This window comes from Triplophysa dalaica, chromosome 22 (assembly GCF_015846415.1).
Source record: "Triplophysa dalaica isolate WHDGS20190420 chromosome 22, ASM1584641v1, whole genome shotgun sequence".
In the NCBI taxonomy this organism is placed as follows: domain Eukaryota; kingdom Metazoa; phylum Chordata; class Actinopteri; order Cypriniformes; family Nemacheilidae; genus Triplophysa; species Triplophysa dalaica.
The window spans coordinates 7,899,329-7,927,264 of NC_079563.1; the positions used below are offsets into that span (position 1 = coordinate 7,899,329).

The 27,936-nt window shown below is 37.1% G+C and overlaps 1 protein-coding gene across 1 annotated transcript in view; it reads left to right on the forward strand.

Moving 5' to 3' along the window:
* The first annotated feature begins 20,822 nt into the window (after window positions 1-20,822).
* The window catches only part of phf24 (PHD finger protein 24), a 31,407-nt gene continuing 24,293 nt past the window's right edge, over window positions 20,823-27,936 (forward strand). The window contains exon 1 of the mRNA XM_056735834.1: window positions 20,823-21,206. The gene's annotated coding sequence lies outside the window, so the exon portion shown is untranslated. The remainder of the gene's footprint in view (window positions 21,207-27,936) is intronic.

Below are 27,936 nucleotides of genomic sequence, written 5' to 3' on the forward strand. Positions count from 1 at the left end.
TGCATATCTTAAAATAGAGTAGTGTCTTTGTTTTGTCTTAAGAAGCACATCAGTAATGTCATTTTGTTAAACATCTTTCATATTTAACTAAGGCCTAGTCCTGCTTAATCTAATTCCTGTCCGAGAAACTCGTTGCTATAGTGTTATATATAACTTTAAGACCACATTGATTTTGTACATGTAAAGATTTATATTTAGATGAGACATTTCTCACATCAATAATCAAATGTAACCATTGTATGTGAAGATGAGATATGTACAGTAGGTGTGGTGTCATACTGTATGAATACATTTTTCAAGATATAAAATATTGTCATGATTTCAGATTTTTAAATCAGAGATTTATTTTGGGCAATAATCTGTGATTCCCTTAATTCAAATGTAATCCAGAATATTGCACTCTGTCTTTCAAAAACTTAGTTTATTGTCATGATTCTGCCACTTCTTGTCAGATATTTCTTGGTTTTGAGGCAGAATTAGAACGTAACTCCCTGTTATATGTGGAGAGAGACATTTTTGCCCTTTTGGACTTCCACTCTCTCTCTGGGTTTCGTCTGTGTTTCCCGCCCCTTCGTCTCATTATTGATTGTTAATTAGTTAATGGCCAGCACCTGTCCCTGTTTGATTTCTTCCCCTTTAAATAGTCCTCATGTTTCATTGTCCTGTGTTTGGTCATTGTGTTTTCCTGTGTTTATTCTGTGGACCTGTGCACTCATGGTTTGCCTCAGCGCATCTTCTTGTTCCTGCCTGCGAGTTTTCCCCCAGTTTAGTCAAGTGTATTTTTGTCAAGTATTGTTTTAGTCTAGTGTTTAGTTTGTCTTCGTTTCTGTTCATCTGAATTATTGCTTTACCCCCTCGTGGGTTTGTTTTGTGTAATAAACCCCTTTTTGTTAACCCTGTAAACTGCTGCCTGCAATTGGGTTCCTTCCACTGCTGTTTCATGACAGAATGACTGAACCTAAACTGAACCCAGTAGGCTGTCCCATGGACGGGCTCCCATAAAGCCGGTGGCCGTGTACCGGCAATCCGGTATGGTGGGAGGCATAACCCTCCCAGTCACACACCGGAGGTGGCCCGATCCCGGCCCAAGTGCCATCGGCCTCTGCAGGACTATGCTCGGGAGGTCAAGGCCAGGAGGGCATCCGTCCCCGAGGTGCTGGTGAGTGCCTACCTAATGGCTGGGTGCGTTGGCTACCTTTTCCTGAGCGGGAGGAGTTGGTTTGTCAGCCGTTACCACAGTTAGTGGAACGGCTGCAGCTTCAAGAGGAGTGTGGCAAAGACTCCTCTCTCAGCTGTCATCCAATCTCCTCTCGTCCCCGTCCGGGTTCTTTCCCCATGCTGTTTCATGAGTTTGAGTATATGAGTTTATCCAAAGCAACATATAAGGAGTGCATTCAACATTTTTTCAACATGCTAAACTGTACTAGTAGTTTACCAGTTATCTCAAAGATAGGCTAGATATTATATATATTTGGGTAAACTTTAAGTATTTCTATCCATATGAGGCCATTCATCATACTGAACTGGTCAACAAGTTATCAGTTTTATTCAATGATGACTCCCTCTCTACCCGAATCTGTGTTTTTACTGATCTTAATAGGAACTTTGAACCGTTGTGCTACAACATTTAAAAATAATTGAACTGTCCCTTTAAGATTACAATGAAACTTACTTACTTTCTAGCCCTTAACACTGTCTCTGAATTCTATTATTGAGCTGTATCAAGTCCGCTATCTTCTCAAACTATCTCTCTCTTTTTTTATATTTCTCCCACTCTTTCGTCCCCTCTTTGCTTGGCCGGCCTGGGAGAGAATAAAGAGGCAATCTTTTCTCTTCTGCTCTTTCATTTGTTCTTTGTCCTGGAGATGTTTGTTTGGAGTAAGGGAATGCAAGAAGAGGGAGACCGAGAGTGAGGGGGTGGAGGTAAGCAGGCTAAATGGACTAGCAAAGCGCATTAGAGCTAATGGATATAGCCTACAGGGTCAGATCATTCACAGATCAGCTCCTAAACCCCCGGCATGTCCTAATGCACCACACTGGTCCAGAGACCAGGGCTGAGTCCAAGATCACCTACCATTACAGTACTAAATGTACATGACATTGCCAACACCGTCACATTGTTAGCTGGTGGATAAAGGTAACCAGGATGCCATCTCCTTAGACAAATGGTTTTAGTAGAAGGAGGTGTACCAATAGATAAAAAATATCTGGACTGGCCTTTATTATGGCCTGTTCACACTATGGGCGATAAAACATTTAAAAAAAAACGAATTTCCAAAGCATCCAGGTATAGGACCAGCTAAAGCTTTATCTTAGATTGTTTTATGTAAACATTCGCTTTTAAAATGCTTGTCTGCCTTCAACTGTAATCTTATCTATCCTGTTGTTTGATCCAACACACCAAATGTTGCTTTCAGAGCAGCAGACGAAACGTATTTAGAAGCTAAATACAGCATAAGATTGTTTTCTCTTGTCGTCTTGCTCAAAGCACAGGCACCTCTGGGTCAATGTTGCTATATATACTGCAGAAAAAAAAGAGGTGAGAGATGAACCCTTCCTGCATCATGTTAATATTTCATAGAGAAACCTAGTGCATGGATGCCTTCGTGGGAAATGTGACCGAAGATGAAAAGGCATCCTTTGGTAGAGATTTTGCAGTTGGCAACATTATATTCTAACATGTATGTGTAGCCATAGGAAAAAATACATTATGGACAATAAATATTGACAAAAGTGTTGGGTCCTTTATGTTTATCTATTCCAATAATTCCATTCAAAACAAATATTAATGCTACACCATACAGTACCATTTTAATACTTTTGTTTTCTTTGTTGCGACAGTTTTGGAAGGAGCTTTTATTGTTCTGAAAGGACTGTACTCTCATTGATGGGTCGTTGATGGGTTTAAGGGATGAGTGTTTGGCTCACAGGTGTTCCTCTGGGTTCTGTTCTGGGGCCAGTAAAGTTTTTCGACACGAGATTGAATCAATCATTTCTTTGTCATAAAATAAAATTAGAACCACAGTTCTCTAGAATATCATTATATGCTGTAGCTTCAACAAAAATGACTAAAGTAGTCAAATCTGTTCACAAGGGGGCGTCCCAATACTTTTGTTCATGAAGTGTATACACATACTGTGTTTCTATTGAAAACGTTTAGTATTTCTCCTCTACCCTAATGTTATATGTGAACACAACTAATATGCTGATATCAAGAAACACATACTGTGCATAGTGCTTTTTGTAATAATGCAACCAAATCAAGCCAGAATAAGAACTTTTAGAGGCAAGATAACGTTTTGTATCTGATTTATTGAAAATAAAACCACAACCTTAAACTGAAGACAAGACTTTTTAATAACTCTGTCTACTTACCAAAATATGTTTCGGAGACGACGGATGTGCACAGCCCAGATATTGCCCAGGCCATGGTTATTACATTTATACAGGTTCTGCCCTACTTCTGTAATTGACAGGAAAAAAACAGACTGGTCTTGATGATGCACCAAAATATAAGCTTGTGGAATATTTTACCAGTTTTCATGTAACTGTGAGGACAGCCAAAGCAAGTGTGACATATTGACCTCATTAATCAGGCAGATCACAGAAAGACCACAAAAGTGTCCCCTACTGCGCCTCTTAATGACAAATCTATTCACAGGCCAATTACGACATCCCTCCCCCGCACTAGCTCACCATGTATAAATCTACTCTGCTCATTGGATGCAAAGCGAGTATTGCACATTCTCTAATGTTCCCTCTATAATCACGGTAATAGCCTACATTGAAATAATCACAATCGGCACATATTTCCAAATGCAAAGGCTGAGGATTATCGCTGTGGTATACAGTGCTTGCTCTCTATTAAGGATTAAAGGGTCTCATTTAGTTGATGCACGCTTATTGACGGACAGTGTGCTTTCTCATGATACGAGAATGCATTCTCTGATTGGTCCCCCATCTCCTGCAATTCCCCTAAGTGCCATGCAGATGTTCATGTAGAGAAAGCTGAACCCCCGAACATGATCCCCAGAAATCTTACAAAAGGAAAATGATGATTGTAGATCAGTAGAGTGTCTCCTTGATGGTCGATTTATACACAAAGAGCGGCTGTATGAAAGTATTTATCTGGCAGGTACCATTACACAAGCTTCTCAAAGCAAAGACAAGCAGCGCTGAGAGAGAGCAAGGGGATTTTCTGAATGTAGTTTACTTTCTGAGAGAAGGACAAGAGATCGATAACGGCTGGGAATTTACGGCGTCGTTTGAAGAGGGTGAGACCCTGCCGTATGCTGTGTTTTCTTGGTTTCCTTGTCATCCGTCTTGCTCCATAATGGCCTTTTTCTGTTCCAGTGACTTTAACGTTGTGCCGCGTCAGCGATCCCGCTAACAGTATGCATACATTAGAAAGCAAAGTGCTTGAAAATCATATAACTACATGCATAAGACAAATACATTAATCCATAAAATGAATTAGTATGCTGGTTCTTTTGTGTGGGGTTTCTACCACTGGCAATATAAAAGCATTCTAACTCTCGCTTCGGTCTGCATCGGTTGGTGTCACTTTTTAATGCGCAGGGTACCCCTTTGGTGTCGTTTTTGATGTGCAGGGCATGCAAATTTTATCGTTATTATAATTATATTGTATATTATTTGCAATGATGATGTTGTTTTTTTATTTTATGGCCAGGCAAATCTGTGCAATAAATACCTGTGACTGCACTTTTATTCGCGTATTGTGTTTTAAAATGGTTGAGAAGTGGCTAGCCACTTAACACGCTATGTAATGTTAATGAATACATTCATGTTTTCTTTGAAATAGAAATTTTGGTGAATTTTTAGGAAAAATAAAACTTGCTTCTTGATCTGAAGTCTGCAAAATTAAATATTTTGGGTCCAAAATCTGTATATTACCTGTAATATTATCTGTATCTTGTCCAAGGTCTGTATATTAAGTTAAATATTTGAACAGCCATTTAAGCACTTTTCATTGAGATTGAATCAAAAACATTCATAAAATCGACATAAACATTTTAACAATTGATTAAAAATGAAATGAAAGTCTTGTCATTTGGTATTTCAGTATGAAAATAAAGGCTTAGGATTGTGATTTGTTGGTACCATTATAGCACACCATATATTAGCATTTTTAGTTGTTTGTCTTTGGAGTACAAGCGCTTTGACCTGGAAGCAGTGGTGACGTCAGACCTAACAAGCATATTCAAACGATCTGATTGGCAGTGGTGGCATCAGACTTAAAGGTCCAGTGTGTTGTAGGGCTGGCACATTATTATGTGCAATTCTTATGCTCAGTTTCTCAATGAATTACGGTTAAATTCAGCCGGATCCAAAGTACTCCCGTTCAGAAACTCCAAATATGGGCTACAGAAGATGTACGATTTACACCAGTACTCAGCATCACAATTCACCTACTTATACAATGCACTAAAAGTGTGTACTGTTTTTGTAACTGAAAAGTAAATACATTTTAGTGTGTAGCAAAGCAATATGCATGCTCTTTGTGGTGTGTTTTATTCCCATTCAAGTAGACAACAAGTACCCACACAACATGCGATTCCCATTTAACCATTAAATCCATTACATTTTCTGTTGTATTTTGGGCAGGGTTCAGCAAAAATACTTAAACTATAGTAGTAAAACATTATTCATTTTCCAAACAGCTTTAAATGATATAGCTGCAGATCAGAAGTTAACACGCCATTTTTAAAGCGCCTTCAGTCGTGTAATAGCGCCGGCGTTTATATTAGTTTAGCGGGGCAGATCCCAGGGTTGCCAGATCTGCGTAAAAAATCGGCAAATCGAAATTTAAAGCAGTCGGAAAACCGCGAGGGTAGAAAACCTAAAATACTTAGCAACAGTAAAAGGTCCTGGCAGTTCACGAGCCAGAAAAACACACAGGAATACTCGCTAGATAGAAACGACTTTCTTGTTTTGGACATTTTTATAAATGTACTGAAGTTAAAGTCACAAGTACAAAAGTTAAGTACAGATAGGCTTCTTAAAAGCTGTTAGTACAGAACTCAGTTAAATTTACTTCCTTACTGTCCACCTCTATTTGACAGAAATCCCCGTCGGCAAAGAAGCGAAAGGGTGAGGACATCTTAGTTCTTTTCTTTGCAGTTCTGTATAATAATCTTTGTAGTTACATTCACTAGGCTACCCGTTGAGAGAAAGAGAGAGGGTTCTTTTTTTTAATTTGTCTGTCACGTATTCGCAGAAGAGATGGTTTTTTTTGTATTTTTTTAACTGTTGTGAGAGATGTGGTAGGCCAGACGGAGTTAGGAAGAATGTTCCACCGGGAAGGAGTTGTGAATGAGAATGAGCGGGAAAGATATTTACCTTTTGAGAAGGCAATACAAGATGCCGCTGGTTGCTAAACGCAGGCTACTTGATAGGGTGGGTGTAGGAGGGTGTGAAAGTACGCCAGTGCAGATCCAGTTAACGTCGTAGTTGTATGGTGAAAGACTAGATACTTCTGCAAGAAAAGGTCTATAGGCAACTAATAGGCTTCAAGCTTTAAATCAAGAGAACAAACAAGAACAGCCGCTGAGCTGAACAATGTGACCTACACAGATCTAACCTGAGAAACTCAGTTCAACGTGAGAGCAATGGGTTTGTTTCTGTGGAGTGATTTACAGCCTGTTTCTTTTGAATCCTGTAAAGGCACTGTTGAACATCTAAGATCATCTTCATGGAAGTAAGGAATTCTCAGGACCTTTGTTGGGTTGTCTTAATGAATAACAAACATGGTTGAAACCGAATTTTTGAAGAGCGTATTATAATTTTTTCATTTTGTTTAAAATCAAATGATGACTTTGCCCCTCACTTTGGTCATCTTTCTTCCTATTTTACAACCTGTGCCAAAAAAATCTTGGTGTTTTTATTGATTGACTCTTGGGTTTTGAGAGACAAATTAGTGCAGCGGTCAAATCAAGTTTCTTCCTTTTACAGCGTTTATCTAAAATGAAACCTCTACTCTCTGTTAAACAGTTAGAACAGATGTTTGACTTGTTTGTTCTACGTCATTTAGACAACAGTAATTCACTTTACTATGGTATAAGTCAGTCCTCTATAATGCGTTTAAAGATGGTCCAAAATGCTGCTGCAAGGATGCTGACATGAAGACGGAGGTTCGATCATATCTCGCCCATTCTTATATCATGAAATTTGGCCACCAATTAAACATAGAATTACATTTAAAACATTTTTTTATAAATCTTTGCATAATAAAGCCCCATCGTATCTCTCCGAGGCAATCTCTATAAACCAAATAGGTCGCTAAGTTCCAGCAGTCTTGGTTTCCTCACTGTTCCTAGAACAAGTTTCGACTGCCTTCGTTGCTGCTGGTCCTAGTCTGTGGAATAAACTACCAGCTTCCATTAGAGCTGAGCCTTCTTTGCCTGTATTTAAATGCCTGCTTGAAAACATCTTTGGTCAATAGCTTTTATCTAGCCTTGTCAATTGTGCTTTGTTGTTTTTTCTTTTTTTCTTTATGTTTTGAGCTGTATTGTACAGCACTTTGGATCAACTGGTAGTTGTGTGAAAATGCTTTAGAAAGAAAGAAAGAATGACCTTTCCATTGACAAAGACTGACATTTAAACTGCAGTGCCTTTCCATATGGTGTTATCTGACCCAATTTCATCCGAACACCCAAAAATAAATTGCGTAAAAAGCTGATAATTGCATTTAAAAGTACAGTGCTTATATGACTCCCCACTATTATCTTTATATACTCAGTTTATGTCTAATAAACTGATCTAACAAAGCTGGAATGTGTGGAGATAGCTGCCAGAAATGGTTTAGAGGAAAGGTCAATCTGTTCTTCTGCAAAGGACGTTGATCAATAAATACTTTTAAGATTTAATGAATAAAAGATTTGGACGTAAATCAAACGCTTTTACGATCTGTACTGATAAAACAGGGTGTGAACTTGCCGACCACATTAGAGAACATATAGCTTAATTTCTCAGAAATATAAAGAGGGTGCATTGAACACTATAATGAGAAACAACGTGAACATCCACTTAAAACTTCTGTAGCGTCTACCTCTGTAGCATGAAAAAAAATATGAACGTTTTATATAGTACATCTATTTATAGGGAATGGATGTTTGTTTTATTTTAGACCTTAGGGTGGAACACAGCATAAAACGCATTTACTATTGTGTATATGACCTGCTTTATGAGGAGGGGGGTGGGGTTGGTGGGGTGGTCTTTGTATTGTAAATGGCCTTAGGAATGTTATTCCTTCAAAGCTCAGTTATCTCTGCAGAGAAGCTATGTGGAATGTCTGCTATAATAACTTCTGATCTCAATTTTAATCACTGTAGCTCTGCTTTTCATTAATCAATAAATACCCAAGCCGCTGATTCCTACCGATTGTCTAATCTGTGTCATTAGATCTTATTTGGAAACATCAGCGCATCATTCATAAACACAAGGATGAAAAACATGAGTTGGGAAATGAAGAACCATTCAATCTTTGTGACACATCATTCGATTATTTGTTTAATGGCATTTTTTTAATTTGGTAGATGTTACATTTACAGGTAAATCAATGAACCTTGTTTGCAATGCTGGGATTAAAGTTCTTGGTTGAGTTCCAGATTTACACAAAATGTATTAAAAGAGATGATATTCTCAATCATGAAATCAAAAAATGGTGAAATTCAGTGTTATGTTTACAGAAAAGTATTTTCTTTATATTTTATAGGGACCGTAGGGATCAAGTTAATGTGCAATGGTCTGACAAGTCGTTCTTGAATAAGACAGACCATTTTGCAAAATGCAAACAACAACAGTTTCATAAAGCACTAAAAACAGGAAGTGCTTCAGGACCAACGATGTTTATATTTTCCAAAATGGTCTATACAACATTGCGGATATATTTGTTTCTAGCACACGGATTAAACTCGTCAGCTTTTCTAAAAATAGGTTTCTCATCTGATATGCTTGGTGTACGGTATTCTTCCACTTATCGCCTTTTTAACCAAACGTAGAAAGAATGTTTAAAATTGAATAATGGCTATCAAAACATCAGTTTTTATGATATGTGCAACAGGCCCGTGCAACCCTTTGCAATTCGCTTTAAAAAAATACAAAAATGAGTTACCACGTCTTTAAACGCCACAACATCGACATCATGTCAAGATATTGAAACCACTCTATGATTTTATAATTGGTCATTGATTTACAGTCACAAGATGTGAAGGAAACGATAAAATTTCTAAACCGTCGTCAAGTATTAAGATCATCCTCCCAGTGTGCTGATGTAGTTTATAAGTGCTGTCAGTGTGAAAGTTCACATTCTTCTATGAAAAATGGCAGAAACGTGTTTGTTTACATTGAACTGTAAGTTAGTCTTATCTTTTGTGCAAAGCATTATGGGGCGTAGTAAATTTATGGATAAAGCTCTTATAAATTGGCTGGTCATGTGATCTCAAGAGAACGGTCACTATGTTAGTGGATTTCACAGAAATTAATAGTTAAATGTTTTAAAATGGAAGTACACATCATTTTAAACATTTTAATATTTAAAAAGGTATCGTTCAGTTCTTCTCTTGTTGAAAAGTTATGTAGATGAATACTTAAGAATCTTCTTTAAGTTTCTTTTATGGAAGGATGTGCTAGTGCTGATAAGTGACCGGCATTTTTCCATTAATGAGGATCTATAAGCATTTCCTCCTCAATAAACTCAATAACAACACAATCAAGTCTCATTCATGAATAAAACTTATTAATAATACATAATCATTCCAGCTCAAGTGCACTACAGGCCTGAAGTTTTCAGTGTCTTGGTACACAACTGTATCTGATCGCCTCAGTCGCAACATGATGGCATCCAGTTCCGTTATAACGTAGTGTTAAAACATATTTTTTATTCAGCTTCTCTGTCAGCAATGCAGTCAAGTATATGTTGAACACTGAAGAGTCATCTCGTGATATCCGCTGTGTGGCCTAATTGCTGAGGATGTGCGGAGGTGGAAATGAGATCAGCTTAATTGTGTATTTTCCGCTCATTTGGACCCGTAGATTCTGTTTTCACTGTCGGCACCGTCAGTTATTTTCCCACTTTTTAGTCAAGTTTATTTAAGTGGTGCTTTTACAATGAATATTGATTCAAAGCATCTTCACAGAATAACATTATGTGTAATCTCAGTGAGCACAGCAAAGGTTAATGTGGAAAAACTCCCGAAGATGTTTTAGTGAGGTAGCCCGTTACAATAAATGTGCACATGGCAGATAGCATGTCGCTACACATTTCATGTGATGCTAGTCATGTGCTTGTTACATAATAATTTGATGATTTAATATATGAAATAAAGTAGGGTTGTGAATTGTCTGTCAAACATCACTGCATTATTTTATTTAAAGTGATAGTTCACCCATAAATCATCAGAAGACAAAAGAAGATATTTTGAAAAATGTTGATTACTAGCCCACATTCAATTGCATTGGTTTTGTGTCCATACAATAGAAATGAACACAATCTTTTGTGTTCTGCAGAAGAGAGAGAAGGTCATACGGGTTTGAACTGACAAGAGGGTGAGTAAATGATGACAGAATTAAAATGTTTGGGTGAACAATCTCTTTAAGATCATACTAAGGTTTTGTTTTGTTGAATACACATGTTGTTTAAATATTCTCTTTTTTCTGCAAGAGTGCATATTAGACAAGAATGACAGACTGAGTTTCCTTTTTCATTCTATTATTGAAGACTTCTGGGTAATGTAAGATTAGGACATATTATTGTTTGCAGCATATGTACTTAAAGATTGCATGTGTTTTATGTTGATAATTATTGCATGTTTTAATGTCAATTGTTAAGAGTATATTTTGTTGCATGCAAATTATAAGGTTCTTTTTGACAAATTTGTCAACACCAAACTATTCACATATTCTGTGTCAATTTGTTTACATTTTGTGATTTTTTTTTTTTTTAATGTTGTGTATTGGATTGTTTTTGAAGAAAGTAAAAAGGCTTTATACAATTCAAATGGAGTGTAAAACTCCAAATCTCAAAACTACTCCGAATGCAGATATAGAACCTTTTCAGTCCAAGGCAACATTTTGTTAATTTTTGCTCATATCTGTGTGTAGATGTGAATATTGTTGGAGCTGATGATATTTCCCTTGTGATTGTCAAATGGTTTTCTATCCCTTAGGAGATAAATATTTTTTAACCTTTTTGTTGTGTTTAGATTTGTGAACCTGTTTAAAAAAAAATATGCGATTGCCTATATTCTTAACCTCAGACATTAATTCAGGGTAATAATTGTTTTCAACAATGTCTAAATTAGAATTAATTTTTCGAACCGAGTGAATTGACAAATATTAATTACATATGCTGTTTGGGTTGCTTGTGAAGTAAATATTTTTAAGCAATACGGTATGAATGATTGTGCTTTATTTTGCGTACGCGTTCAATGGCGTTATTGTTATGCATGACTCAAAGCTGAGGAAAAGGTACAATTTAAAATGAACTCTTATTTTATTCTCAGGATTCTCTTATCAACTATGGCTCATCAAACTTTCTGCAAATGCCGTCAACGTTTTGGTTAATTGACTAATTTTTAGGCTGCAACAATTTGATTTTTAATAAACATTGATTTAGAAAAGAATGCAAAATAGAAGCATTTTACTATTGGGATCTCAGTCTTTTGAACTGAGGAACATGAATACTTTTATTTAGCCCTCTATTTGTCTACTTGGTAATCTTCAGTAAATCCACAAACTGAAATTGCAGACATCAATAGTGTGGTGTTTTGCCATTATCTAGATGTGGTCAGTTAATGAGCACCGCTAACTGTGGTCTGTCATTTCAGTGCATTGCTTTATTCTTGTGTTTTTAAGTGTATTTTAATAGAGTAGAAAGAAAGCCGTGGTTATGGACGGATATGCTTTTAGCTGAACTTGGATATGAATGTGTGTTACAGTAAACTATCTCAGGTATTGACATTCATTTTTCTGTCGATCGTGTCTTCATCCATCTCGCAAATCTACTTCCTAGACCTCACGCATTTCACTCCATTATGCACTTAGTTTTAAAATGATAAACTTCCTGAAGTGCTGCATGATAAATTAAAGATGTGGGCAGCGTAACATTTATGCGAAATACTCAAATGTACGAGGAGGGCCTTTTTACTCATCTCTGTGTGATTGAAGGCTACGTTACAATTCATATCACATATAAGATTAAAACATTGAATACATTTTGATTCATGTGTGAGATTCAGTATTGTTCAAGTGCAGAGATGGTTTAAGGCCGTGTTTACTCTTGACTAGTTGAGGTTACAAATAATAGCCGGCAATGTTCAAAGATAGCATTTGTGCGCGAAGGCATTTTAGAGCGACAGGCTTCATAGGCTGTGTAACAAAAGACTATTTTAATTGTATATATAGAGCGTCTTTGCAATAACCAATCACATATTTAAAAACTACAATACGAGTTTCTCGCTAGAAATGCAATCAGAAGTTATTGAAAGTGAAAATTTAACTTACATTTGTACAAAACTGTGCTCACAGGTGTTTCGGCTGCCATTTTATATTTTCGAGCTCGAGGCTTCTCAACCAATCACGTTCCCCGCATGTTGTCATGAAAGCGACAGGTTCCTGTGATTTGCTGTGAAAAGGTGCTTGACGTAGGGCGTTTTTTTTTCCCCAGAAAAGTTAACCTCAAAAGAGGCTCTGAGCTGCAGAAAAAGAAGCTGGCATTTAAAAAAGCACTCAAGACTTATTTTGAAAACATGATTTACTCCATAGGATTATAATGTAAAACAGACGCTAGCAACTTTAAAAAAGAAGTCGAGTGTGAACACGGTCTGAGAGTGGATTCATCAGTTTGTTGTTAATGACCTTTCAGGGTCTCTGGGACCTGAGTTGCACAAGTCGGTTTATGTCAACATCTGAATTTCGGTCAGCTGCTTAATCCTCTGCTGTTTGACACAATTCAGAATAAAAACATAATCTTCAAATTCTATTTTGAGGAAAAGATTTTTAACACACGTCTGACGTTGTCCCATAGAGGCTCAAAAACTTTGAGTCATATCTGATGTCAGCTGCAGCGAGTGATACTAAAAATACATTTAAATGCGAGCTGAAAACCTCATGTCTGTCTTTAAGTAAGGCAGGCATGTTGTGAAATGGTCCAGAGCGTGTCTATGTTTGATGCAGCATGAGCCAGAGGCACTCATCCGAAATCCTGGAGAAAACGCTTTGATTCACCCCCGACATTACCACCCTCCACGAAGATCTGAAGCGAGATGTTTTTAGACATGTGGATCTTTCATCATATTTTTGTCGTGACATACATGATACAAACGTCTGAGGTCAATAAGGGGAGGAAAAACACTATTGAAGCAACATAAACATATGCATTGCATGCTGTGATGCGTGTGGATTGGTTTGTGTGAGGAACAGATTGAAACGAAAGATTTACATTTACCGATAACCATCATTTTTTTTCTCAAATGTTTAAAAAAATCCTTGTATATATTAAATACTTCATAAAGTTGAATATCTCTGCTTTACTTTTTCTTTTAAAAATATTTAAGTAGAAATATATTGATTGTTTTAGTCCTTGATTCTGTGTTTTATTCACAATAAAACACCGCTATGACTGCTTCACCAATTGATTGACCAGACGGAAGTGATAAATAATATTATACACCATAAAAAAACTATATTCTTTATATTTCATGTTGAATATTGTCTAATGTCTTATTTCACCTTGTTTTTTCACTCAAATTGGTATTTAAAAATGAAATATAGGAGGAAGGAAACCTATAATCAAGTAAATATTATTAAACATATTAAACACACTTTCCTATAAACTAAATGATCTTGTACTATATTTTCACCATCATAAATCATATTTATCACTCACAAAAGTAGTGTCAAACACATTCAAGCTTAATTATTGTACTTACATTCGTAGGTAACGTCAATACCCTGAACTATATTTGCTTCAAAAAACTTCTTATTAACTTTGAATTAATGTTACTGCTTTAATCTTTATATTTTTTATAACTGCAATCTATACAAAATGGTTTACCATCGTTGAACATAGTATAAATCTGTCATTTATAGTAACCAAACAGATGGATTACGTTTCAAAATAGGTGCAAGTTTTGGGAAAGGGTGGATAGTAAAAATGTCTGTTCCCCAGACATACAATATGGTTTCAGAAGACATGTAATATAGTGCATAAGTAATAGTTTGTTTTTCATCTTTGGTTTTGCAGCTTGACCGCCTCTGGTGTTCATGAACCGTCACTGTATGGCTGAGCTAAATAATGAGCTTCCAAAATGTCAACTTTTCTGTTCCACTGACGAAATAAAAACATTAGGTTTTCATGACCCTTAGCTTGTTTACGCTTTGTGTCTCTCTCATTTAGACTAACAGCTATGTTGACCACCCGAGCTGAGGGCATCACAACCATTTAATTAAAGAAACCAACTGTCCCTGCTGTCAGATCCCCAACCAACCCCCCGTTCTACCACCTCTAATGATCATCAATGCTCCATACTGCCAGGCTAGCTCGCTGAAAGTGTCCTATATTTAAACTCGGCATTGGATTCTGTCATGGTTATACATTCACAAATCAGTGTGTCACCGTTCCCATCAAATCCCTGCTGACAGACCCGCTGGGTTTGATCTACGGCAGATCGTAAAGGTGGGGTGGAGGCAGTTGCGTCGAGTTTGTATACAGCTCTCCGGCACCAAAGGTGCAAATAAAACACTTTGCCGGATTGAACTAGGGAGGGAAACGACGGTGGTCTAGCGGCTCAAGGAAATGTGCAATTGAAGCTTTTCTCACCTTTTTGGGTGAATCAATACGTCTATGTCTTGAAACCTTTAAAAGCGGCACTGATAAATATAACATTTCATTTCCAATTACTCAGAGAAATTCTGCACTAGGCAATGCACAAAAAGCGAACCGAATGTTCAAATAAATAAATGAATCTCTATTGTTATCTCTGAAATGAGTCAGCAACACACACCCACTAGCAGAAGAACTTCTTAATCCCAAGTCTCTTTGAATTAACTGTTGGAAAACTTCCCTGATATTTTGAATAACAACGTGTTTCTGTAATATTATAGTTCCCAAATATATCGTGGTTAAAACAGCAAGGTTGTTTTAAGGTTAAAGGAACAAACCTCTTCAACCAGCACCACAAACAAATGGCCCACGAAGCGTTGCTTGTTATATTATTCATTTTCATCGAAATCATTATTTTAGGGTTATGGTCCTACATTTGTCTCCTCAAATCTGTGGTTATGAAAACAGATTGTCTCTTCTCTGTTCTCTGTGCACTAATAGAGACAAACACAGTAAAGTAATAATAATGGCAAAACCATCATCGAATCATCTAATAATCATCTAATTACTGTCTTAATGTTCCCTGTGTGATGTAATCCAAATACAAGTACATTAGACTATAACCTCTAAATGGAAAATTAGTTTAGCTTTGTTAATTCAATGTGGCCTTGCCGAAGCGTCTCTCTGCACAGGAGTTTTTAAACACAGCTCTTCTGTGGCAGAAAGCTGGAGATGAAGAGGAAAAGGAGGTCATATTGCTGTTGTCTCTATCAAATTTCAGCATTGCTGCCGTAATGCAATTACGATGCCATTTGATTATGCCAGGCAGAGAAACATTTCCTGCCTCTAAGGATGCTGGGAAACGCCTTCGCACTTTATGGACTGCAAGGACAACGTGGCTAAAGGCCATCTTTGATTAACATGTGTATTATACTGTATATGTAGCCTATGATATTATAAATAAAGTTAGTAATGAATATAAAAACGGAGAAACACAACTTAAATATTGATAGCTAAACAGATTTTTACATGTGAAAAACATTTTAGTTAATTTAATCAATTTGGAAATTTCATACGATTATGAGTATTTATATAAAAAATTATTTGTTTACTAATATTATAAACAAACATGACAAATTGAACATTTTACTTGTTTCAGGCTTATTGGTTCGTTTAAAGTGATAGTTCACCCAAAAAAGGAAAATTCTGTCACCTTTTACTCAATCTCTTTCATTTCAAGCCTCTATGATTTTCCTTTTTCGCAGAACACAAAAGAAGATATTTTGAATCTGAACAGCACCGGACCCCATTCACTTTTACTGTATGAACACAAAACCAATGCAAGTGAATGGGGGCCAGTTAACAATATTTTTCAAAATATCTTCTTTTGTGTTCTGCGGAAAAAAGGACCTCACACGGGTTTTAAATGTCAACAGGGTCAGTGAATGATGACAGAACTTTCATTCTGTCGTGGTCAGCTTAACCAATAAGAGCATTTTGGAAGGAGGGACTTTGTATAGCCCTGAAGAAATCCAGTGGTTTCGTTAGAATGGCGACAGCGGTGAACAATTGACTTGAAATATGTGAAATATAAGCGTTTTTTGAAATTAGAAACACGAACATCCATTGTTAAACACCTAAAAAACAAGATCGAAGCCTCAAAAAAAGATGTGAAGGTGTGACAGCATAGTGCTGTGTCAGCCACCGTATTGCTTCAAAAGGGAGAGCAGTGGAGTGTACTGTTGGTTACAATTCACTACCTCACCCCTAGATGCCACAAAATTTCATACACTGGTCCTTTAAAGATTACGAAAACACGTAAATAAAAACTAAAGATCTGCTCATATAAATATTCTGTTATAAACACTTCAATATTCCATTAAAAAAATCATTGCCCATTTTGATTTCATGGAGACTTCAATGTGATTGATAACCTTGTGGAACTTTGGCAAAAGTATGAGTAATGCGTTTTATTTGAAGGACATAAGTATTATTTCTAGATTAAACTTTTTTTTAGCTGTTTTCACAAATGGGACAGAACTAAATTCAGGCAGAGAAAGAGAGAGGTGGTTGCTAGGCAACACACTTGGCATCAGAATCATAAGATTTGTGCAGCAGCACCTCACCGGGTGCCACATCAGAATCCATTCATTTCTCGTCATGGTTGTTGCTCTGATTTGTTCGTGGTGCTAGACTAATACCCCTACAGCAGTCTAATACTGGAGAGAAATCAATGTAAGACAGACTTCTTGGAAGATCTACTGCCTGGAAAGAATGAGACAGGAAGGAGTTTAAAAACACAAGCAACTGACTCTTTTTAAATTCTAACCTTTTTATTATTTACAACAACATGGAAGTGATCCTTAAATTGGCTTAATGACAAAAACACACGTCTGTTTTGTTTTTGATTGTTTCCTCATATCTCCGTCTTCATCCGTTATTTCATTTCCTCCAAACCTTTATAATAGCCACAGACAACATCAATGATGTCACTTTATGAAAATACATAAAGCAGCAGACTGAAATAGACTTTAACCCATTCATTTACTACTAGATGAATAAGAGCTGTACTTACAGCAGGGGTTCTCAACCTTTCTGACTCCAAGGCTTTCTGAACCAACTTTTAGTTTTAGTTTTCATGCGTTTCAATGCTAATTTTGTCTCATTTTAAAATATTGGTAATCTTGTAGCCCCCTTTGAAGTCAGCTGGGCCCCCCTGTTGAGAACCACAGATTTACAGTATTTAGTTCACAGTATTTTCAAGGTATAAATTGCATTAATTTGAAGATTATGAAATGAAAAGAGAGTGAGCAAGCATAAGGCCTAATACAATCTGGTAAGCTCTGAAAGTCATGACAGTAGCTATTTATTCTGCACAACCTTACAGTATAGAATGATAAATGCAAAATATGCTGTTTCGCCTAAAAATCTATGTTTTGTACTTGTGTTTGGATCATTGTTCCCATTTATTCTGCATGCAGCCTGTATAGTCAAACAGTGACGACAGGATGCCAATAGTTATTGATTCTTTGGGGTGGTGTTGTTTGATCTAAGATGAGATCCTAAGAGCGTTTGGAGGGATTTTTTTTAGAAATGACACCAAAGTAGAGCAATATCAGACTGAGCTGAGTTTAAATTATTTTATTATTAAAATAGCCAAGTATGCTGCCATACAACAGTCGAATAAACAGCTTAGCAGATGATGTGCCAAAAGTCTTCTATTTTGTAGATTTTGTCTCAGACTTTTGTAGGTTCAACCCCAATAAAGCACAAATTAGTTATTTTAGCTTAATTGAAAGACCATTGTGTGAGCACTGCAAACAAATACTGAAGTCACTTTGGATAAAAGACACAGCCAGGTGTAGCACTATACCGTATGTGCTTTTCTATATGTAAGTCTATATGTGTTCTGTATACACTGGCACATACAGTCAACAACCAAAGCCATTATTAGTATCTGTCAGTGTTACATCCTCACTCGGATTGTTAGCAGAGAGCTCGATGCCCAGCTCCTCCCCAGAGTCCCGGCAAATGAACGCTAATGGTCGAGTGATCACGCTGTGGATGGGCTGCTAATGGTGATGGAGCTAGTGCAACTGTTGCGTTCCCTGTGTTTCCTTGTGAAAGCATTGAGGCTGGCTCCACTGTGACTGTATTCCTGTCAGGAACATTTGTCTATATTAAAGAGCGCTGGAGCACTCGTTGAGAAACCAAAAGTTTGCCTGCCCTTGAACCATTTAGCATGTCGTCTTGCCCAATACCAGCTCGACAGTGATGTAGCGTTTTGTCAACAGGCGACAGAAACATAACCGGCTATTGATGAGGAAGTCTCTGGTGTGTCATACCTCATAGTGAAGCATTTACCCAGACGACATGTTAACATTTTGCCAGACGGTACAAACAAACAACAACTTACTGGAATTCTTACTGTAAATCTCTTGGTATCGACAAATAGATAAATAAGACACTTTAAATATTAAGGAAAAATAGTAAAAACAGTGTAAAAGTACAGTATATTACTGCATACTCATTGCCACATATGATATTTTCCATTTCTTTATTTTTATTCTTTTTTCATAGTTCTACGATTAAATGTCAGCTTTATTTTACTAAAAATGTTGAGGAATTTAGCTGGATTGTGTTGTAGAATCCCAACACATGCATTACAATATTCTTTGGTACATTATAGCCACAGATTGAATTAGATAGCCTGATACTAGTTCACCATACTGTGCTGGCTCTTAGGTTCCCAGCATGTACTGCGGCAAGGTTTAAAGGTATCTAGTACATACACCGCAGTCCTCTTGCATGGAAATCACCAATTTGTTTCTTCAGTAGCCCTAAATGGACAAACTGCTCTAAAGAACGTCATTCATGAATACTTTATCTCCTTCAGCAAAGAAGCAAAAACATGACGTCATTTTAGTTCTGTGTCAGCCGCCGTAGTGCTTAAAAAGCGAGGAGGGAGGGGTAATGTAACCATTACTGAGTTGTGTGAGTTTTGCTGTCTCTGGTTGACAAGTCCATCACAACCCCTGCAATGCACTCCCTCTTGGTTGTGTGTAAAATGTTATATTATTTCTGTGCTAAAATGTAAGTCAATCGCTAAAACTCCATGTGACGTAGTGCAGCTAATAGCTGTTTCTATCACAATTTGAAGTATCACATCAGAAACAGAAACTGTATATTTAAAAAAAAAATATCATGAGTTCGCAAAATAAATTTTCCACTCGCATTATGTTGTTTTTGACTTTTATGAAAATTATGAATATCTATTACTAGGTTGCCAATACTATTGTCATCCACTTGAACAACTGAAAAAGCACCTAATTCTTTGAAATCCAGCTTAGCTTTTAATATTACTATTAGTAAAATGCTGACTGCAACAGTGTAAGTGTTTTAAATAACAAATATTTGCATGTTAATAAATATGATAATTAATATAAAAGTTATATCATAAGTTATATCATATTGTATTATATATTAGAATGTTATATTAAAATGTTTAAAAAAAATAGTTTTCACCCTTCTGGCTTTATATGGATAAGTTAATACTTATAAACCAAATTATGTTTTCCTTTCATTTTCAGGATGAAAGAGCAGCAAGAAGGGTAGACGGGTGAAAGTTTGACTTGGCACATTGTCTAAATTATGAGAGAAATTATACATCTTCTCTTTCATTTCCTTTGACAGAAAGGTATAGTGGTCCCTTGGGGAACCATTGTTGAATGTGCATTTACCTCACCATTAATTATGTATGCAACTCCATTTGACCCAGCATGCACAGGGACCACATACTGGGAAGTGTTGACCATAACAAGCTACAAAGGCTTCAAATGAGACTTTTATGCCGTGCATAATACAACTGTATTCTAATTTACATTTCCAGGAACCAGATCAGGCACATTTAGGGTCTTAGATTAGTAAACGTTCAAATTACATTTGGTAAACAGTCATGTGTCATTTTCTAGACCGATAGATTTAATGATCATTTTGAGTAGTTTGGTCAAATACTGATTAAGAATTAAATGTTTTTTTGTATTCTAAACAAAGTAAAATGAGGTTTGTTCTGTAATAAAATCAGCGTGAATCCCCCAACTTCATAATATATATTTTAAATATTAATATAAATGATCATTTTATTTATTTTATTTTGTTTTAAAATTGTATAACAAGTTTGTAAGGATTCAATAAATCGAACTGCACTAACAAGTGTGACAACTGGCCCTCAACTAGTTTACCACCTGCCTTTCTCAATAAGTGCAGCAACCACGAATCAGACAACCACAAATAAACCAAAAAATCAACAAACAGTATCTTCATTATTAACAAATGTGAGAAATTAAAACTGTTCACATCCTCCTTATATGTATTGGCTCACCGCATCTCCAGTGTGAACGTCATTTGAACAGACCAATGAAACGTCTCCTTTCGCAGGTTGAAAACAAGTTCCGCTGAAAACGCTCAAAAAAGATCGAACCCTGCCAATCTAGTAGTCAGACGAAGCTGCAGACAACTTTACACACGATTCTTTTCATTTACACGAGTTTAGGACGAGCAAAGTAACACTTTTCATAGCTAGCCTGAGGAATTCAGCACTGGAGCTGTCCAGGGTTCTGCGCCTTGATGCGAGACGCCCCATTGCGCTCGCGCTTCATTAAACCACATTGTTTTTCTTGGGTAGCGGAACATTTGCTTGTCGAGGTTACACATGACACTAGGCTGTGGTGTACTGACCGCCACGATCTGAGACGCATACACTTCATTGACGAAAGCGAAGCCTTGAAATGAGTGTTTGCAGTGCGTAAGAGGAGCAAAAGAAAACGAGTCCCAAGTCCCGGTGCGCCGTCCGATTTCATCCCAGGTTTGTCTTAGTTTTCTTGTAACACTTTAAATCAAGACTGTCATGCGTAATACTGCGTTTTATCTCAGGTTTTAGAGGTGCGTTATAGAATTTTACCGCTGCGTTCGTGTTGTTTGTAATGAAAGGATGCAATGGAGCATGGACGTAAATATGACGAGCTTGATAATTCATGCATCAGTTTGTGTGGGTGTAGAAAAATACCCCGTTGTTGTCTGTCCTACCCGTCCGATGTAGGTCAACGCTGACAGAAGGGTTCGAAGGAGAACCACGCATTATTACGCGTAAGAGTTTATGCATCACACTCCAAGCTGAAATGTACACGCTTATGTAGACAGCAATGGACCATTTAAATGCCTGAAATGCTCATGACCTTTATGCAATAACTTTTGCATTGAGAGTGAATTCACATGCTACATATTTGCGGTACAAGGGTGAATGTGCAGGGGGATACAATAACTCGGTTGCAGTTGTGCGTGCGCTCTTTATCCAGCACTGCGGAGGTAAGTTTGCTAGATCAGTTGCAGAGTCTCTTCGTGAGACCCTTGTGCATCACCTCTGACGTCATAGTCCAGTATGTAATGTGGTGGTCAGTAAGGTAGCTTGTTTTTCCACACAGACGTGATTACATTTCAGGGCAGATATTGCAGATTACTCTTCATCTATTTTGGATATCAATATATTAGCTATAATAGTAATACCTAATAAGGTGAAAAAGCATTGTTATGATGGTATTTATTTTTTGTCCTGCTTGTATTCTTATTTTGAAGCTGCTTTTCCCATTGAAAAAACATTACAATAAGTAATCATCATGCTGTCCAAACATTTTTCTAATAGGCTATAGGCAACAACTACTAACACCAGCTCGAGCTGATTTTGCCAAGTGACTGATGTCCTCAGGACAACATGTTTTGTATATAAAACCTAAACCTAAACCCCAACCCCAACCCTAACCATAACCTACCCCTAAAATCAGAGGGACATGATAAGTGTAAAACAATAGTCTAGAATCACCCAATCCTGGTTCGAAGATTAAACTTAAAATAAACTGTAAATTTATTTCTGAAATCTGTTTGGTTGATTTAAATATTGTCCCAGGGCCAGGGCAAAAACAGGAGAGCCCCAACTGTAGGTCTTCTGTAGCAGTATTTAGTCCTCACTGTAGGGTCAGATATTAACTAAGCTAAAGGAAAGTTTAGTCACTCATAGAAATCTTTTTTATAAAATCTATTGTATTCATTTACTGGCATGCTTATCCAAAGTGATTTACAAATGAGAGGTGTAACATGAGGAGAATTTATTTGTTTTATAGCGTAATATATTTAAATGTTCTTATAGTTATGGCTTAAAACACTAGAGTTTTAGTGTCTCTATGCAAGCATCTTAGTGAACTGTAGATTTAGATATCTAGTCACTGTCTCAGGAGTAAGTCTTGTTCAATGTTCAGCTAGGTATTAGTAGCTTAAGGTAAAGTCAGCCCTAAAAACACTACTTGTGAAAAAGAAAACTTTTAATACAAAATAATTATAACAAAATGTACTATTGCATAAAAAGGCTGAGTCATTTTCAACCCCTCCAAAAGAGAGCACCAAAAAAGTGGTTTGGTTCAACCCAATATGATTTTTTTGGGTGGCTGGGTTTGTTCCCTTTTGACACAAACATGTCAACCCAGCATGTGTATGTATGTATCGAATGCATATTTTGTATTTGTTATGGTTTTATAAGCAACAGCGGTCATTTCCATAAGGAATTTAAACTGATTCGTGTGAAACATTTAATATATAGAAAGATTGCATTCGTGTCACGACTTGCTTCTGTGGGCAGTTTTGTAACAAATGTGCTGTTCGCACTTTTCAATTACAGTGAACATTGAACCAAAAAGATGCAAAGCACCATAAAAGAAAATTATGTTTAGCTTGCCTATGTAATTCTTTGGCTGACTGTGGGTAAGACTGAAATCTAATTTGCAAATGAGTTGTTAACGCTGATTTGATCTATTTAAAAAAATCATAAGAATCCTCATATTTCGACCTTTCTCTACATTTCAAAACCCTTGTCATTCAATGTTTATGGCACTTTCATATTGATTTTGTCTAAAGCATAAAAACGAGCAATGAGCGCAACCACGTTCTATTCCCTCCAAAGAAAAAACATCCTTTTCCATTTCCTGCTCAGTTCTTTCCTGTCCGCCCTCTTACCCACAATGCACCATGAGTACGGGCTTTGGAACCCAGCAGATAGTCCCTATTCCCTGTCTTTCTCACAGGGCTCATTGTCAGCTCCTCTCAGAAGATTGCCTGGCACAAACTCTGTGCCTGACAGGAACTGAATGTCAACGTGGGGGCTCCTCTTCAGACATTTACATTCAAATTCCTCCACATTGCGACGCCTCTGTGCCCATAGACCAGCGTGCGAGTGGAATTTTAACTCCCTGTACTCATAGTTTAGCCAGGATGCTATTTTTTGGTCACAAGGTCAAGATACAAGATATTTTAAAACTCAACTTTAATATACTGAACTAGCATTCATTTCTTTACTCTCAACGTATGTCAAAAATTGACTCATTTTTTATCTCCTATAAGCAATTTTGAGATAACTATACGAGTTCAAAGTTGTAAATTAACTGAGAACCCATCAAATGTTTCCCTGCATACAGAAGAAATGAAGCGGTACTCAGATTGTTTGAGTACACCCGTATTGCACAGAGATGTGATTATACGCTTAATCACTTCATTACTCATTAGCTCTGTTTTATTTTTAAACTTTGCTTGCTTGTTTGTCGAGTGGAAGTTTGTGATTCTGCTCACTGGCTGAAGGTGGCCTCTGTGAACTTGTTAGCGTGATTAGTTCCAGCCCTGTGCCGCTATGGGCACATTCACATCAATGGGAAGCATTTCCATGGAAAAAGAATGCTTTGTAGCCGTCCTTTTCACAGAACGCTTATCCACAGGCACAGGGGATAAAGACAGTATTTGTAGGAATTCCGGTCTGAAACGACTGACGCGTGAAGCGAATTCTTGAAACATGTAGTTTATATGAAAAACTGTTACTGTTATATACTATATGAAAAACAAAGACTTTTTAACTCGCAGGTGCATTGTCTCTCAGACTCACGCTGCGTCTGAAATCACTCACTCATTCAACAATATTATACATGCCGCATATAAACATATATGCATTCAACATATTAACTGAATGAGGATGGAGGAAAAATAAAATAAGGAGAGAATTTAGATGGTTATATTTACAATTATTATAGATACAGTTGAAAGAAAAAGTATGTGAACCCTTTGGGCTTACTTGGATTTCTTCATAAATTGGTCATAAAATGTGTTCTGATCTTCATCTAAGTCACAACAATAGAGAAACACAGTCTGCTTAAACTAATACCGCACAAACATTATAAGTTTTCATGTTTTTATTGAACACAACATGTAAACATTCATAGTGCAGGGTGGAAAAAGTATGTGAACCTTTGGGTTTAATAACTGGTTGACCCTCCTTTGGCAGCAATAACCTCAACCAAACGTTTCCTATAGTTGCAGATCAGACCTGCACAACGGTCAGGAGAAATTTTGGACCATTCCTCTATACAAAAGTGTTTCAGTTCAGCAATATTCTTGGGATGTCTGGTGTGAATCGCTCTCTTGAGGTCATGCCACAGCATCTCAATCGGGTTAAGGTCAGGACTCTGACTGGGCCACTCCAGAAGGCGTATTTTCTTCTGTTGAAGCCATTCTGTTGTTGATTTACTTCTATGCTTTGGGTTCATGTCCTGTTGCATCGTCCATCCTCTGTTAAGCTTCAGTTGGCGGACAGATGGTCTTAAGTTTTCGTGCAAAATGTCTTGATAAACTTTGGAATTCATTTTTCCATCGATGACAGTAATCCGTCCAGGGCCTGAGGCAGCAAAGCTGCCCCAAACCATGATGCCCCTCCACCATATTTCACAGTTGGGATGAGGTTTTGATGTTGGTGTGCTGTGCCTTTTGTTCTCCACACGTAGCGTTGTGTGTTCTTTCCAAAAAACTCAATTTTGGTTTCATCTGTCCACAGAATGTTTTGCCAGTAGTGCTGTGGAACATCCAGGTGCTCTTTTGCAAACTTCAAACGTGCTGCAATGTTTTTTTTGGACAGCAGTGGCTTCCTCCGTGGTGTCCTCCCATGAAGTCCATTCTTGTTTAATGTTTTTCTTATTGTAGATTTGACAACAAAAATGTTAGCATGTGCCAGAGATTTCTGTAAGTGTTTAGCTGACACTCTAGGATTCTTCTTCACCTCATTGAGCATTCTGCGCTGTGCTCTTGCAGTCATCTTTACAGGACGACCACGCCTAGGGAGTGTAGCAACAGTGCTGAACTTTCTCCATTTGTAGACAATCTGTCTTACCGTGGACACATGGACATCAAGGCTTTTAGATATACTTTTGTAGCCCTTTCCAGCTTTATGTAAGTCAACAATTCTTGATCGTAGGTCTTCTGAGAGTTCTTTTGTGCGAGGCATGGTTCACATCAGACAACGCTTCTTCAGAACAGCAAACTCAAAACTGGTGTGTGTTTTTTATTGGACAGGCCAGCTTTAATCAACACATCCAATCTCATCACATTGATTGGACCCCAGGTTGGCTGACTCCTGGCTCCAATTAGCTCTTGGAGAAGTCATTAGCCTAGGGTTTCACATACTTTTCCACCCTGCACTATGAATGTTTACATGTTGTGTTCAATAAAAACATGAAAACGTATAATGTTTGTGCGGTATTAGTTTAAGCAGACTGTGTTTCTCTATTGTTGTGACTCTGATGAAGATCAGAACACATTTTATGACCAATTTATGAAGAAATCCAAGTAAGCCCAAAGGGTTCACATACTTATTCTTTCAACTGTATATATACTGTGGTCTTAAAAAGCTTGGAAGCTTGGAAGATAATAAGTAAAAAAAAGGGGCAACTGCAAACAAATAAGACTTGAGGTATTCTTATAAACTAACTTTAATTTTCTTAGATGTTTTTCTGATTTCTTTTGTTTAAAGGTCGTTGATGTGAAGACTGAATTTAGTCATCCACTTAACTCTGATTTTACCAGACACAACAGAGACGATCAAAATACGTTCCTGTCCAGATTGAACGTGAGATGGCATCAATTTAAGTTTTGCATATTATTGGTCCATTGTGACTTCTCATGAAATTGGATTATGTGCAGTGTTGCAAAAGGGTGTTGAGGGTTGGGGGTTGGTGCTTTGAGTAGACCCCGGGGATTTCAAGGATGGACGGAGTTGCACCTCTTAATGTAAGGGTTGTTTTATCCCATAGCATTTTCTGCATCTTTGGTTTAAAAATATAAAGCGTCCCCAACCAGAGCCCCCCAGTAAATCTCAGCCATTTCCAGCACTTATTCAAATAAGAGAGGTGTACAGGATATTAAGTGTGTTTGACCATCAGAAAGGGAGCAACTGCAGAGCGCTCTGGAGTTTCTACAGCAAACAAATATAACAGATCTGAGGCTAAACTTTTCAATAATCAGACCTTAATGTTGGAACAATTATAATGCCTACAGATCACTTACATATGTTAAAGAGACATTTCAAATATGCAGTAAGATTTACTTAAACATTAAAAAGAACGGTGACAGTCTTCTGCTAAACAGCTGTGCAGACAGATGCCTCACACGGCATGATAATAAGAAGCCATGGTTTCCCAGGTGTCCTTAACTAAATTGGCTATTAATTCTCATCTCCGCCTCATTTTATCAGACGAAATAGCACAAAGAACAGGTATTCCATCATGACTGTAAGAAAGCATTGATATTATTCTAACTCAAAGATGAATGAGATCTAATTGTCTAGTTTATTTTGTGGTGTTACACGTAAAGCTAACTTCTAAATATCTTGATTTGATGAAGTGCTTCTCTCTCTCTCTCTCTCTCTCCTGGCTTTGCTTCAAGGGTTTTCTAGACTGTATCAATGCTCCCCAACTTCATTTTCCAGCAGAGTCATCTAAATTTTTCAAGAAGGTCATCAGCTTATGAGAAAGTCTTATTTATTTCTGTGAAATTGCTAACTTGGTGCTTCCTTCATTTCGCTGAAAGATTTATCCCCTAAATGTTCACACATACTTTATGAAAATGAAATATTAAGCCTTCATTTTGCGGATAGTCACATCACATTTTTGGCTAGCTCATCTGCTATAAAAAAGCACCACATTTGTTTGTATTCTAGCTATGAGGTACAGTGTAAAAAAGGTTAAGAACTTTAATGTTTAAGGAAACCAGACATTTTGAAGGTTGCTCAGCTATGGGGCCAAGTAGTTCTACTAACTCAATTTATTGTGTAATGTCCTTTAACATCGCTACTAAATAAATAAAATATTACAATATTATTTATTATTACAAGGCCACCACACCACATCGTGCTGTGCATTCTTATTTTCATCTTATTTATAATCTTTACTTAAGAAACATCCAAAAAACATTGGTCAAGCTACTGTTTAAAGGAATAGTTCACCCAAAAATTAAAATTTTCATTATTTACTCTCCCTCAGGTTGTTTCAAACCTGTAAAGATTTCTTGAAAGAATTTGACAATATTTTTTGTTTAGTGCATTTTGACCAGCAGCAATGCTACGCCATGCACCTAACCCTCACAATCTAATTGGTTCTCGTGTGTCTCGTATTGAATCTCATTGTTTCTTGAATGTCTCTAAACCAATGAGATTCGTTGAGACACGCCAGAACCAATAA